The 15,059-nt window shown below is 38.5% G+C and overlaps 1 protein-coding gene across 2 annotated transcripts in view; it reads right to left on the minus strand.

The window, feature by feature from the left end:
* Cntn3 (contactin 3) overlaps positions 1-15,059 on the minus strand; it is a 264,165-nt gene that overhangs the window by 166,437 nt on the left and 82,669 nt on the right. The gene's annotated exons all lie outside the window — the stretch shown is intronic.

The raw sequence follows: 15,059 nt of genomic DNA on the forward strand, positions 1-15,059 counted from the left end.
TTTTTTTTTTTGCAGTACTGGGGATTGAACTCAGGACCCAGTGCTTGCTTATTCTACTGAGCTATCTCCCCAGCCCAAAATTATATTTTGTATTAGTAGTGTGAATTGATAATTTCTCTTCCACTCTCATAAGCTTTGTTTAGAGCTCACAAAAAAATGGAAGAAAGTCTATCATAACATAACTTAGAATATAGAAATACATGCATTTTTTTCTGAAGTTTAATCTGGGTCAGAAGCTCTGTATCATGTATCTCAATTTAAAAAGTTTCTGCATAGTAAGATGCATAGAATTTATCATTTGTAGGCAATAATTAAAATGATATTTTTGTGTGAATTCTTGTTACTTTTCTTGAAGTTTTTGAAAGCATTTAACCCAGAAGCAACAAAAACCTACTATAAAGTTATTTTAAAACTACAGTAATTTATTTTATTATTTTAACACCATTCCTGAAAATAAACTAATGCATAATAGAAGGATATAAATATTATGATAGCCTTCTTGTTGCCATGGAAGCATCACTATCGGTACACCTCTGAAAGTGCACTTGCTGATGTTTCTTTGGCTAAGCAAACAAGCACAAATCTACACTACTTGTTTTCTTGCTACACTCTAGCTAAAACCCACGATAAGCAAAGGCAAGTGCAATTTTGTACTTCAGAAATGCATTACACATGATACCAGCTGACACATGGATCCATTAGTGTAGCAGAGGCTCCACTCTGGTACTTAAGGAGCTCTTGAAAAAGGTTTCCCAGTTTAAATTTTTAAAGTATAAAAATGTATACAAATTCGAATGCAATTAGGGCAACTGTGCTAATGCACAGAGAAAAATGAAATGAAAATGGAAATATCTTTTGATGGAATAAATGTGCCAACTTATTAAAAGGTGGTATTATTGAATGGACCTGTTTATTTATTGAAATTGTTGGCAATCATTAAACTGGTATGGAAATGCACTCCATCAATCAAATGTATGATGCTATATTCATTTTTGCATTGAACCATGTTAAATTAGGTTTCTACTATCATAGAAAATATTTTCCCCAAAAGTGCACAAATTGTTTATTCTTAACTGTAGAAACAGTGAGGTGTGTATGTTCCTGTTCTACTCAATTTCAGTTTCTGTGTAGCTATGTCATAATGAGGTAGACAATTTTTAATAGTTTAATTGGCTAAAAGGGAAACAGACTCCTCTGTTTAGCACAAGTTTGCCTGCATGAGTCTCACCGTGATATACTAACATTTAGTATTTAATGATAAGGTGGTCTTCTGAACATTCAACTGGTGTGAACACACACACACACACACACACACACACACACACACACACACCTCCATAGCTCATGTGCTAAGAGTTATTTATTTGAAGTCCTGGTAGACTACCACCACCATAATTCCATCTCTTTTCTGCTGATTAAATAAAACTTCTGAAGGCTGGGGAGTTAGCTCAGTAAAATAAGTGCTTGCCTGGCAAGTGCAGGGTCCTGAGTTCAATCCTTGGTACCTCAAAAATGAATAAATAAATACATAAAAACTTCTTTCTCTTTTGATAGTTAAGGACCATCTCTACACATGCCCTACTGCATGGTTTTGCACATAGTGTGTCTATTGAAGGGAATACCCTTTGGCATCTCCATCCAACAGTAGCATATTAGACTCATATTTTAAAGATAAGTTCATTTTTATAAGAAACTATTAGGGGCTGGGGAGATGGCTCAGTGGAATAAGGGCTTCCCTGGCAAGCGCAATGGTCTGAGTTCAATCCCAGGTTCCGAAAAAAAAAAAAATTAGCAGTTAAAAAAAAAAAAAAAAAAACTATTGTCCCATACCAAATAAATAACAGGCTTCTGTTAAGCTTTGCATTGCTTATTAATATTTGTGCATATAACATCAATCACCTAATTTTACTGATTGAAAGTATTCCTAGATGGCAGTTTTTCATGATGTCATTTTCATATTCTTAAACTGAGAGCTATTTCTGACATAAGAGAAAGGCTAACGTACAAACACTTAAGGAACTGTAATTCTCTGTCAATGAAGGACGATGGACAGGTTTAGCAATAACACTTAAATGGCTCACATTCAGTGCCTGAGAGTCCTCTAAGTTCTTTGTATGAATTAACTTACAATCCGACTCTCATAGAAATCATTTTTAAACTATTATTATTTTAATTTATTTAATTTTACTTTGAAAAATAAAAACAAAAGCAAGAACAAAAATCAGAAACAAAGACAGAAATAGGGTAACATACAATACATATGCTGTATATTCTCAAACCAAGAATAGCTGATTAATAATAGTTGATATATTATCTATTTTTATCACCAAATCTGTTGCTCAGATTAACAGATTAACAGATATAGTTATGTAAGATTGGACATATGGTTGCATATTACTGCTTGCTTTCAAGAAATCTTTCATTTTTGTTCTTGTCTCTTTTTCTTTCATTTTTATTACAAAATTTGTTTTAAAAAGAGTATAGTAATAACTGACTCGACCCTAGAAACAGTACACATTTAGAAGACCAAGAAGACAGGTATTCAAGCATGGCTTTTGGATTACACATTGCCATCCTCAGTGTAGCTGCTTAGATGCAGATATCAGCATACAGAGTCGGTCAAGGTGAAAATTCTACCATTAACTTCTATTTTCAAAAAGCTGATGTGGAAAAGGAAGCAATACTCTCACAATAATCTTAAGAGTATCTTAGCCACTTTCCCATTAGTGAGACACTACAGTTGACACCATGGCTTAAAGAAGGAGAAGGTTATTTGGAATGCAGTTCACAGTGGACGCAATCCAAAGTTGGCTGGCTCCACAGAAGAAATGGCAAGGTGAAAGGACCTACCAGAAGACAGTAGCCTATCCCAAGGCAACCATGAAGCAGACCATGAAGGAAACAAGGTCAAGAGCATATGCTCTCATGTTGTGCCCACACTGACCAGCTCTTTTGCCAGTCCCTACCTCCAACTGTGAGACTTTTCAAAGGTATTTTAGATCTAATTTACAACAAGGTCTTTATTTCTCCCTTTTTGAAAAATTGGGAGATTAAAGCATGAAAATTTGGGTAAGTTACAAAGCTAATAAGCGATGGACTGAGACACAGTTCTATATGGCCTTGCTCCATAGCCAAGTTCCTGACCAATGCTTGTGCATTCAGTATCTGCCTACTGTGGGGATGTTATAGTAGGTACACTGCACTAAGTTCCCCTGTGTTCTACCCCATCACTTGGTTTAAGCAGAAAGGCAATTTGCAAGAACTCAGAGAGAAAAGAAAGAAGCAAGTGCAAACTAAGTGTGGCCAGCAGTAGCTTTAAGCAGAAGGTCCTGGGTTTGAAGGAACAAAGAAAGACACAGACCAGTCAGAACGAGAGACAGAACAGTAGCTGTACAGCATGGCATTGGGAAGCCACATGTTATCCCCTCTTTTCCTGGTTCTTTCTTTCCATTTGGGCATTGGGTCCTTCCTGTCTAATCACTACCCTTTTCTCTAACCCACTTGTGTAAGGAACCTTGCGTATAAAGAGATGGGCTATGCATACAGAAACCCACCCTACTGGCTGGTCTTACCCACCCATTCTGTCCACTATGGTTAGAGGGGCCTGTTATAATGCAGTATAACAACATAGCTCCCTTGTTCATGGCTCCCAACTCCCCCACAGATGAATCCAAATAGGGCCCTAGTCCCTTGCAGCTCTCTGCAATGCCTGCAATGTATACTATACTTCAGTCAGCTGCAGCTACTTTTTATTTTGAGGCCTGCTTCTTCTCCCCTTTCCAGTTGGCTCACCATCTTTACCCACTCAAGTCTCAGTACAGATCGACTTTTCCTGAGGCCTTTCTCAAGTCTTACTTAAAATGTGGAACTTAGTAGACGGCATATTAGGCTTCTGGAGCTTCTATAGCAATTAACCATAAATTGAATGGCTTAAGACAAAAGAAACTTCTATCTTACAATCCTAGAGGATGCAGATCAAAATGACTTTTTTCCAGGCCATGCCTGCTCTGAAAGTAGTGAAGACATCCTCCACCGCTTCCTAGCATCTGGTGGCTTGCGGACATTCTGGACTTTCAATGTCTTGCTTCTGCATCTGCCATTCTCATGTGGCCATATGCTCATCTATCAGGTTAGCCAGGTGTCTTCTTCAAAGGTTGGCAGTCATTGTACTATCACCTCCCCTGATACAACCTCATCTCAACTAAATGTGTCTGTCATGACCCTATTTCTAAATAGTGTCCAATCTGAACTACTAGGCTAGAATTTCAACAGATCTTCTTAGGGCACACAATTCAACGCAATAAGAGGCAGTGAAAAATATTACAAGTCAATAAAGTGAAAATGCTATGTCCAGGAAAGAACACTTAATAATAAAGACTTAAACATTTCTCATACGAGCTATGCAGGTTTACGAGAGCCTGAAAAAGTTAGACTTTCCATGTCTTATCTCAGAACTTTCCACTTACCTGACAATGTCCCAAGGTTTAAGCACATGCTACAGAGGGACATTACTCTATGAACTTTTATGATAGCGAACAAAGCAACCTTCCAGTTTTCAGCAAATATTATTTTCGTATTTCCTACTCCAACTCCATCTGATGCTTTATGCTAAATTTAACACAATTTCATTCTAATTATCAGTTTAACTAAGTTTTGATATACTCCTAGGAAAACCATTTTAATTGAGGTGCTTTCAGCAAAAAATTGAAGTTTTCTCAATTTTCAAACTGTCAGGCATTCACCAGATATATCCTTTTCTACTATTGCTCAATTAAAGGACACTGTCAATCACTTAAAACTCTTAATTAAAATCCACAAGTGAAAAACATTATCGAATAATAGATAGAAATGACTACAAATATTTTTATTTTAGCACCAAAATATTTTATCCATCATGGTACACACCCTAATATGGAAGGAAGATGAAAATTGTAGACTAGAAGAGTTAAATATTGCTCTGTTTCCTGCAGTTAGCTAAGAGATTACTGGCAATGAAATATTTAGTGTCTAGATAGCTACAGTGCCATTGCTCTGTGATGAAAACTGCATCTTTCTGTGTGCTTGATGCCTCTAAAATCATTCATAATATTTAAGATACTAATGATATATTTTCTTAAGGAGGTCAAGTGATGTTCGCAATGCAACACTTTGAAAAATGTCATCCGCTCCTGACAATAACATATGGAAACATTAAAAATGTTCTTGTTCTATCAATGCTTTCTACTAGAATCAATAAAATTAAGCAGAAATGCTTTAATAAGATATATATTTAACTAAGAATGCAAGCAAAAGTAGTGCTAAGGCATAAAGTTGGTTAGAATCTATTTTGCATAGCGGCTTAGCATATACTGCCGAAGCAAGGGTAGCACTCATGAGGAATGTTGCAGTAATGCTGAATGAGAAAGATATGCTCCACCGTTAAGAATCACAAAACAGAACTATACAATGGCATCAACACATCCTTTATTGGTCCTTGCCATGACAGATGGAAAGGTTTAGTAATTTGCCTAAAATTAGTTTCGGGCACGAATGAATCTCTGGGTGATAGAGAAGTCAGGGCTGCTGATGCTGGCTGCACAGATGCTAGACCACACCACTCAAGCAGGCATCTTCAGTGTGAGTCATGATGTGAGTGGCACACTGAGGAAATGTCTGTGCTGGGCTGTCACAACCGCACACAGAGCTCTGCAGTAAGGGGAAAGTCACCATAGACCACTGTGAGATAACTCAGAGCTGTTACCTAGGGCACAGGCAAAGAAATGTCAGACCTCCACTTCTCTTTTATGGCTAATGTACACAGATCATACCTAACTACCCATTGTGAAACCTACAAATTCTTTTAATTTTGGTGTCTGAGATAAGCCTGAGTCTGTCATCAGTTGCTTAAGTGCTCCACCAGTGGACTGGCTGCTTATTTGCTCTATGACTCAATTACTTGAATGTAAGATGAGAGCAACAGTTACACATACTACCTCGGAAAGTTTGCAGCAACAATCAAAAATAAAAATAATACATGCAATGTTTTACTATGTTCCAGGAACTGCTTGGAGTGTTTTTCAGGCATTAATTATGGCAGAAAAACTTAGATTTGCAGACAGAAAGGCACTTAAGGGCTTGTTTAGGTCAGCAAGGGGATATTGGGTAGTGGAATTCTGTAAAACTGCATGTGGCTGCTGAGCCTGTGAAATGCGATTCACCTCGACTGAGATGCATCAGCCATAAAATAAATAACAACTTCAGACTTACTCTGAGGAGAAAAGCATAAAATATTCTGGGAGTAATTTACATATTGGTTACATGTTGAAATCATACTGGATCAACTAAATGTATTTCATTAAAATGTATTTAATTTTTCCAGTTTTTTTAATATGCTTACTCAAAATTTAAAATTACATGGGCAATCCACACTCTACTTCTATTGGATAATTCGGCCCACATGTTACTTGCCTTTCGAGGTCACATACTCCTACTTACATTCCCAGTGCTCAGGGTTAGGTGACGTAATTTGGACTTTTAGACAGACTAATACACACGCACTCAAGGCAAGCTGATGTCATCTACACAGATTCATAGAAAGAAGTTTCCAAAGATAGTTTTGTATCTTTTGTTTATAAAACTTCCAGGGCCCTGTATTCACTAAGCTGCCCAGTGTGGAAATGGAAACCCAGTGGTGCTGAAATGGAGCAGCTGGAGCAGACTCTAACAACCAGCAGAAGACAAAGAACAGACAGGGATGATGCCCCATGGCAGGGCCGCTCCCCCAGGGAAACCAGCCCCAAGTCTAGGGTTCAGAGGTGAGGAGAGGGGAGGTTTTCAGAATTACGCAGGACAGCTATACAGATAAGAACAAGGTTATGAGCTCTGGCGACACATAGAAAGCCATTGAAGCTGCATACAGCGATCTAAAAGAATCCAGGAAAATAAATACCCTGGCCTTTCCTCTTTCCACTCTCCATCTTCCTGTCACTGTCTCTCATCAGCCACCCAGATGGCAGACAGCAAGGGAACCCCTTCTGTGGCCCAGTTGGGTCTCCTAGGGCAAAAGGCAGGATGGATAGTGAATCTGGAAGGGACAGGTGGAAGGCATCTAGCACAACATATATTTTTCATCACCCTGAAAGATGGTTGTTGTCAACTATGTGAATAAAAGGGACTGGGAATGACATCGAAAATAAGAGTAAGATATTCTCCAAAACATGTCAAAGTGAACGTAGTTAAAGAATCTGGCACTTCCTCTTTGTTTTCAGTGATGTCACGGTAATGCTCTCACCACCTGCCCCATATTCAAACTGAAGACTTACAATTAACTCTCCCTCACAGGATGGCTGACCCAGTAACGTGCAGGTGTTATCGTGCTGGCATGGAGAGATAAGGAGCAGCAATGTTCGAAGGTACTAGTAATAGGAGAAAGAATCTCCTGGACCCACAAATTAAACTGCTATTTAAAATTGTAAATGGTTTTTAATACACAGAAAAAACAATCTCAAAAGGTCAATTTTTACAACCACTTCAGGAATAATTCATCCTGGCAGAACCACTGGGATGAAGCCCAGCTTAAAATTGGATAATCCTCATACACTGTCGTGTGATGTCACTTTATAGATGAGGCACTCAGCTGGGAACACCTGCTTTAAGATTTTTTGCAGATTACAGTTCTGTCTTGAAGTGACAAGGGGCAGAGCGCTCAGGACTCAGTCATTTATTCATATATTTTACTCAGTATGATTCATGGATCATTGATGGATGGAGAGCCTATTTGTTTTCCTGTAATTTCATGACTCAGATCCACTCCAAAGAGTGTGAGATCTATGTTTAGGGAAGAAAGGAAAACAACACCATCCCTCTTTTTGTCTTTATCCATTTGAACACATACTTTGGGCTGTGCATATTGTCTTATTAGACATATAAGTAGCTATGCTATCTATAACCAACAATAGACAGTAAAAAGTATAAGTAGATATAAGGGATATCAAGCCATGGCATTAAAAGGATTAGGACACTTGTCTTGACCTGGAAATGAAAGACAGTCTGATAGTACAAATACTAATTCAGACAGTAAACCACTTAGAATAATCTGACAAGCATACAGAGAATACGGCATAATATTATAGGCTTCCACATCAAAATGTCACTTGCCAAATCAAGGCACTAACAAATTATTTAGTTTCTATGCACACACCCCAGGGTTTCTAACCATAAAGCAGGAGAACAATATTGCACACATCTATTGGTTATTAAGATTAAACAATATACACAGGGAAGGATACACAAGTAATATTTGCTGTTATTTTTAAGCTATCAGCCCAAACATAAATGTCTTTCATGAGGGCTGGCCAAAGAGCTCAGCAGATTAAAGCACCTGCAAGCAGGCTAGGGGGTCAGGGGTTCTTATCGCCAAGCCTGCCATGCTGGCCCTGTCCCCGGGGTGTGATGAGATGGTAATTGAGACTTGGCATGGTGGTGTGCGCCTGTAACTCCAGCTCTTGGGAGGCTGTAAACAGGAGAATCATTATGAGTCTGATCTAGCAGTGAGACCCTGGACACCCTGTAGACCCTTTCCTAAACTCCCCCCCCCCACAAAAAAATGTCTTTTGACTTTATTAAGCAAAACCCTGAATGTCTATGAGGAAGGTCCATTTCATAATGATTTCTCTGTATCTTCTGGCAAACAGTCCTCATTTTCTCTGTGATCTAGTGTGTTATCACTACACCGCACACAGCATCCCTTGCTAAGTTCTAAGGAAAAGTTTGTCTCTTCTGATAACTGTACATGTTTTCTATATCCAAGATGAAAAATTTATAAACCAACACATTTCCATTTTGGTGCCAACTATCAGGACACTTCCCAGCTGTGCGATTAACGTCTCCCAGGTGCCTCTAATCCTTTTAAATGGTCTCCTATTTTTATCTGTGCCTGTCCTATTTTACATTAATTTCCTTGTGTAAGCCAACTCAAGTCTTTTCAGAAGCCACTGAGTATAAAACATGAAGAAATATCTTTGTATGACATAATAAAAATTAAAGCAGATTCTTTGCTTTATGTTGTGCCCGCTCTGAGGCTATTTCGGTGCCAACTGATATCCTGCCACAAGAAAGATGAAGCAGGCAAAAAAGACAGAAAATTAAATTCATCATTTTAGAGGAGGTTCTCAAGCTTAAGTAAATCACACTACTGCAGTAAGGAGTTTAGAGCTGAATTATTTATATACTCTTTCAGAACACTAATCTCTTTAGTGTAGCTGCTCAATTAAAAAAAGCAGCAATCATTTTTGATAATGAGAAGAAGACCCATTTTGAATTATAAAAATCAGCAATGGAAAAAAAATCAGCAATAGAACATGTTTCAAAGGAAGATTCTAAGGTTTCACCCAAAATTTCTGATTCTGCAGACAGGGAGGGGATTTTGAACTTATTAAATACAAAGCACATGTACAATGTAAACGCAAAGTAGATAAATCAGGCCAGTGACTGGGAGATCACACATGCTGAATCACTGCAGAAAGTAGTAGTCTACATGGTATGGGGCAATGCAATGCAAGGCTTGGGCGTCTGACTTCATTTCTGACATTTAGCAAAAGCTATTTGCCAGTAATTGGCTCTCTATCAAATATTCAGAATAAGTAGCTAAATACTTCATTATAAATTAAGTCAAAATATTTTTTTCAGAGAAATATTCTTGGAACAGTATCATTAAACAGAGGAAATGTTTGCATATCCGGGACCCATGAGCCAAATGAATTACATAGTTCTGAGTAGAATATATTAAAGTGCATTTTCTTCCTCCTATAACTGTTTGCTACGATCATATGGAGTTATGTAATCACATCACGGTGGAATAGTGAGTCACACAGAACATGTCCTCCTCACGCTCCTATCTAAACAGCGAGAAGGTTCCTTTTCTGGAAGGCTTGTGACAGTTATGTTCCTTGTTTGTGAAACACAGGAAGATCTCAACAAGTAGCTTCTTTTTCTTTGTGAAAGGTTGTGCGCCAGTCTGTAAATACTTGAAACATTTTCCAAGTACATGTTTTGTTTTGATACTAAAAACAAAACATCTTTGAAACTTACAGTTACAAGAACTTATAAGAAAGTTTCATAAAAAACCTCAGAACTAAGAAAAATCTCACATATTAACGGTGGAATGTACACTGGTATATTTTTGGAACAGTGTGGCTGTTCTCTATCCACCACCAGATAAAGTAGATATACACAGATTGTCACTGCAGTTCTATTTTTTTTTTTTTTTTAAAGATGGGAAATAGCCTGAGTAACTCTCAGTAGAAACCATCTAAAAATGTGCAGTATATTTGCAGCCCTGGTCATCAGGCTTCTGAGTAATGCAATCCCCTGGAGGTCCAGTTAGAAAACCTGGTGTGGGCTGCAGACCCAGGCCAGTGGCCGAACCCTTGGCTGGCATGAGTGAGCCCTCGGATACACTCTCCAGTACTGTTACCAGCTGCCTAGGGGTCCTGTCCAGACTCGTACCCTGTTCCAAGATAAGGTAAACATAAAAGGTTAATGATTACCTAAAATTAAGAAAGAAAGAGGAAAGTGAAATGTAAAAAAGACAAGCTTAAGAAGTTCTCTGAGAAAGGGCCAGCAAGATAGCTCAGCAGACTAAGCGCCTGCTTAGGCAAGCACAGAGACCAAGGTTCAATCCTTAGCACCACAAGCTGTGGCAGCCACCGAGACTGGGTGCACGCCTGTAATCCCAGTGCTACGGGGCTGAAAACAGGAGGATCACTATGAGGCCGAGTGGCATAGTGAGACCCTATACGAAATACATAAAAAGAAAAAAAAAGTGCTTGGAGGAAACAGAAGATATGCCCTGCACACAAAGCAGACCACCAAGAGGACAAGAGGTCAGCGGCCACAAAGCCAAGGGCCGCTTTTTTCTATTTTCTTCTGATGTAAGATCCAGGCCATCTCATGCAGAGCTATGGAGCTGTTCAGGGCACGCACCCCACTGTGATGTGATAGCTCTCCACTCTCTGTGACTGACAGATCCCTCATGAGTGCCTGCCTCAGTACCACTGGGAGAAAAAAAAACAAAACTCGATGATAGTAACAACCAAACCAAACTACAGCTCATCCCCACACTAGAGAGTCTGACACTGTAGGGCTGAGGTGAGGCTTAAAAATACATAATTATTCTAAGTTCTCAAGTGAGATACACATTTTAAAACCTTACTGGTCTCAGCTTTAGATCAGTGGTGATCAACCTATGGCATATGTGTTATCATGTTTCTCTTTTAAGACAAAAAATGTTAATGTGTGAGGCTTTGTTTTTTCTTAAAAAAATCCTCAGTATTCAGGTTTAATTGTAGTGTTGTCACAGTACAATACACAAGTGGGTTGTAGGTTGTAATTTGGCACTTGGTCTCTAAAAAGTTCATCACCACTGCCATAGATAAAGACCATAGCTGTGAGAAAAAAAAGAAAGAAATCAGAGCCATGTCTTCTTATCTGGAATCATAATTTTCAAACCATAGTGTACGTGAATTACTAGATATTGAACACTCTAAGTTGTATTACTGCTTTATGGAATCCATGTATGCTAGAATCATAGGGAAGAATGAGTATGACAGGGCAAAGCAGATGGAGACACCCCCAAATGTTTAGACTGTGACACGGGGCTCCAGTGATATCTGCCCCTGAGGACCTGGACCCTGCGCAGTCATACAGCTCCTTCCCAGGGTATCTCAGCAGGACAGTACTGCTGTCTCCTCTGGTTTACATCCTGACAGCCACAGTGTTGAGCAAAGCAGAACAATGCAGTGCCATAGCCAGCCACCAGAGGCCACTTGTCCCCAACTCCCCTCCTTTCAGGGAATTCTTTTGTTCTGACCCTACCTCCTTACAGAAACTGCTTTACACACACACTAAGTCACCCAAATCTTTTCTCAGAGGGTAACTTACTACTTCACCTAGAACAACCTAAATTCTTGACAATGGATATAACACATCCTTATTCAGCTCCACAAGCCACTTTTGCTTTTAAAACTTATTCCAAACCTGTAAGATTCCAAACCTTATATTCAAGGTTGCATAAATCTGTATTTTCCTTTAGCATCTCTGATTAGTCCATGACTTTTTTGTTTTTAAAAATGAATTTGTGCCTCCATTTCTCTTAATGCTAGACTATAGGCATCTGAGAACTTGCTGCCCAGTGTCTCAGGACACAGCGTGGGAGGAGACAGGCTCTTCATTGTACATCTTTAAAGTTTTACATATGAATGTATTCTTTTTAATGAAGATGTATGTACTGTGGAAATAAAAGTAATTTAAGAGTATTCAACTTGAAGTACTTTTCAACTCATGTACCAAAACGCTTTCATGATTCTAGACCATCAGCCTCTGATTTCAAAAGCACTACCGAAGTACAAGCCATGAAGTCTGCAGAACCCCAAAGCCAGCTTCACTTGCATAGTTTTGGCAACCATTAATGGGCTCAGAATGAGGGAGATAGATACAAAAAATGATGTGCTTCCTATATGGCAGTAAAGCACAATGCTAAAATAGTAACTTTCTGTCAGTGCAAAGGAACAGATAAAAGTGGAAAGATAGTCTGCTCTTTTCCCCTTGTGGGGGTCTGTTTTGATGAAAGCATTGATGTATTCCCACAGGTCTCAGAGGTGGAAGGGAACTGTCTAAAGCAGTTGGGTTGTTGAGCATCTCTTCAAATAGCAAGCCACTGACTGGTAAGAAGCACATTGCCGCTAATTCGCATTTTCATTAAAAAAAAAAAAAGGAAAATTCTGCTTTTTATGAGTTAGCTTAAAACTTTTTTGGCCAATGAAAATGTGGTATTCTTTGCATCTACCTGAGAGTTTGAAATATTCCATTTATATTAAAATTACAAGTTATTAAGTGTATATTCAAGAGACAAATAGATTAAAATTTTAATATAGATTCCAGATGCATTAACATAAAACAAACAAAATAATTCAATAAAAATTGCTTGTAAAATTTCTTTCATATATGTACTATTATCTGTTTATGATAACATCTAGATTAACTAGATTGACATCTAGTTTTATAGTCCATTTTGTTTTAGTAGCATGAGAACCTGATTTTTTTTTATTTTATAGAACAAAGATAAAGCAAAATCTCAACAAGATGACAAGAGAATAACAGTTAATATGCTATATATTATTACCTTTAAAGTAGCTACTCAGGATATAAGATATGGGCATAAAAGTTTCTCTAATCAATATTAGAAAAAATCTTGCTTTTCTATGAACTAAATGCTACTAGCAGCATAACTTTCATTTTTTTCTCTTTTCTCTTTCTTTCTTTCTCCATTCCCTCAGCCTATTTTTTCCTCTTTAGCAATTTCCTCCCATCTCACAGGATCCATTGTACATTTTAGAATTTATTTACTCTTTCAAATTCTCACACTAAGGAGGCAATATGATGTGTACATGAGTGAGATTTATTTCCTTAATAGGGATGGTATCAAGTTGCATCCATCTGTGGACAGAAGTCTCCAGTTTATCCTTCTTTATGGCTGAGTAGTATAAATTCACCACATGTTTTTATCTGTTCCTCAGCTGATGGGGATTTAGGTTGTTTCTAGCATTTAGTTATTGCACACTATGCTGTCATAAGCCTTTGTGCACATATATCGCTGTGGTCTGTTTTTAATTCTTCTGGGAAGCTAATCAGAAGCAGACTAGCTGGGTTAAATGGGACCTCTAATCCCAACTTTTTGAGCAATCTCCACACTAATTTCCATAGTAGTTGCACCAGTCTACCTTCCCACCAACAGTGGAAAAGGGTTTCTTTTTCCCACAAACCCTAGAGCATTTGTTATTGGCTAATTCCTTGATGATGAGCCATTCTTTCAGGAGTGAAATGGAATCTCAGTGTTGTTTTAATTTGCATTGCTCAAATGGACCAACAATGTTCAGCATTTTTTCATACACTTATTTCCCATTTGTATTTCATCCTATGAGAAGTGTGTATTCATCTCAGATGCCCATTTCTGGATTGAGTCTATGAATTTGGAAGATCTGATTTTTTTTTTTCAATTTTCTGTATGTATGAGTGACAATTGGCTAAAACTCTATCCTCATTTGTGGGTTGTCTTTTCACTCTGCTGGTGATTCCTTTTGAAGTACAAAGCTTTTGAATAAGATGAGGCACCAGTGGTTGCTTCTTTGAAGTTTTCCTCATGCATTTTGGGTCAAACCTGGTATTGTGTAAAGTCCTTTTGCAAAGTCCTGAGAAACAGAATTATGTAATTGACCTTGTGGAAACAAAGGGTAGGCATTACTAGTTTAGAAAGGAAGGCAACAGAAAGTGTTTTGATGGTTTTCAAATGGTTACTATACTCAATATTAAATGTTTTCAGAAAATAATTTTCCATTAGAAGAAAAATCTAAAGGTCAGATATGCAGGGCAAACAGTTAATAGCTTTTGGTTTATGGCTAACTGGCCACACTTTGAATCTGTAATTTATGGTCAAGCATATACATAAGGAAACTTATATTAGCCATCAGTGATCCAGTATTCTCAAGAGTAAAACAGGAACAAGGGCCATAGCTGTTACGCTTTAGCTCCAGATCCCCTCATATCCATCCCCACTTGGGCACACAGCTGGGTCTCTGGGGAGGTTTCAGGAGCATGGGGGTGTGGTATTCTTCTGCCTGCTGAGGGGTTCACTTCTCAGTGTGATGTAAGTGATGCTGGACAGCAAGATTAAAGCTCCTGCAAGCAGGCACAGGAGCTGGGAGTTTGAACCCTGGGCCTGTCCCCAGGGCATGCTGAGAGGGCAATTGAGACTGGGTGTGGTGGCGTATGCCTGTAATCCCAGCTCTTGGGGAGCTGTAAACAGGTGGATCACTATGAGTCCAATCTAGTAGTGAGACCCTGAACACCCTGTAGACCTTTCCCTAAAATACAAAAAAAAGGAAGGAAGGAAGGAAGGAAGGAAGGAAGGAAGGAAGGAAGGAAGGAAGGAAGGAAGGAAGGAAGGAAGGAGAAAGAAAGAAAGAAAGAAAGAAAGAGAAAGGGAAAGGAAAGGAAAGGAAAGGAAGGGAAGAAAGAAAGAAAGA

Source organism: Octodon degus, unplaced genomic scaffold (assembly GCF_000260255.1).
Source record: "Octodon degus isolate 3935 unplaced genomic scaffold, OctDeg1.0 scaffold00030, whole genome shotgun sequence".
In the NCBI taxonomy this organism is placed as follows: domain Eukaryota; kingdom Metazoa; phylum Chordata; class Mammalia; order Rodentia; family Octodontidae; genus Octodon; species Octodon degus.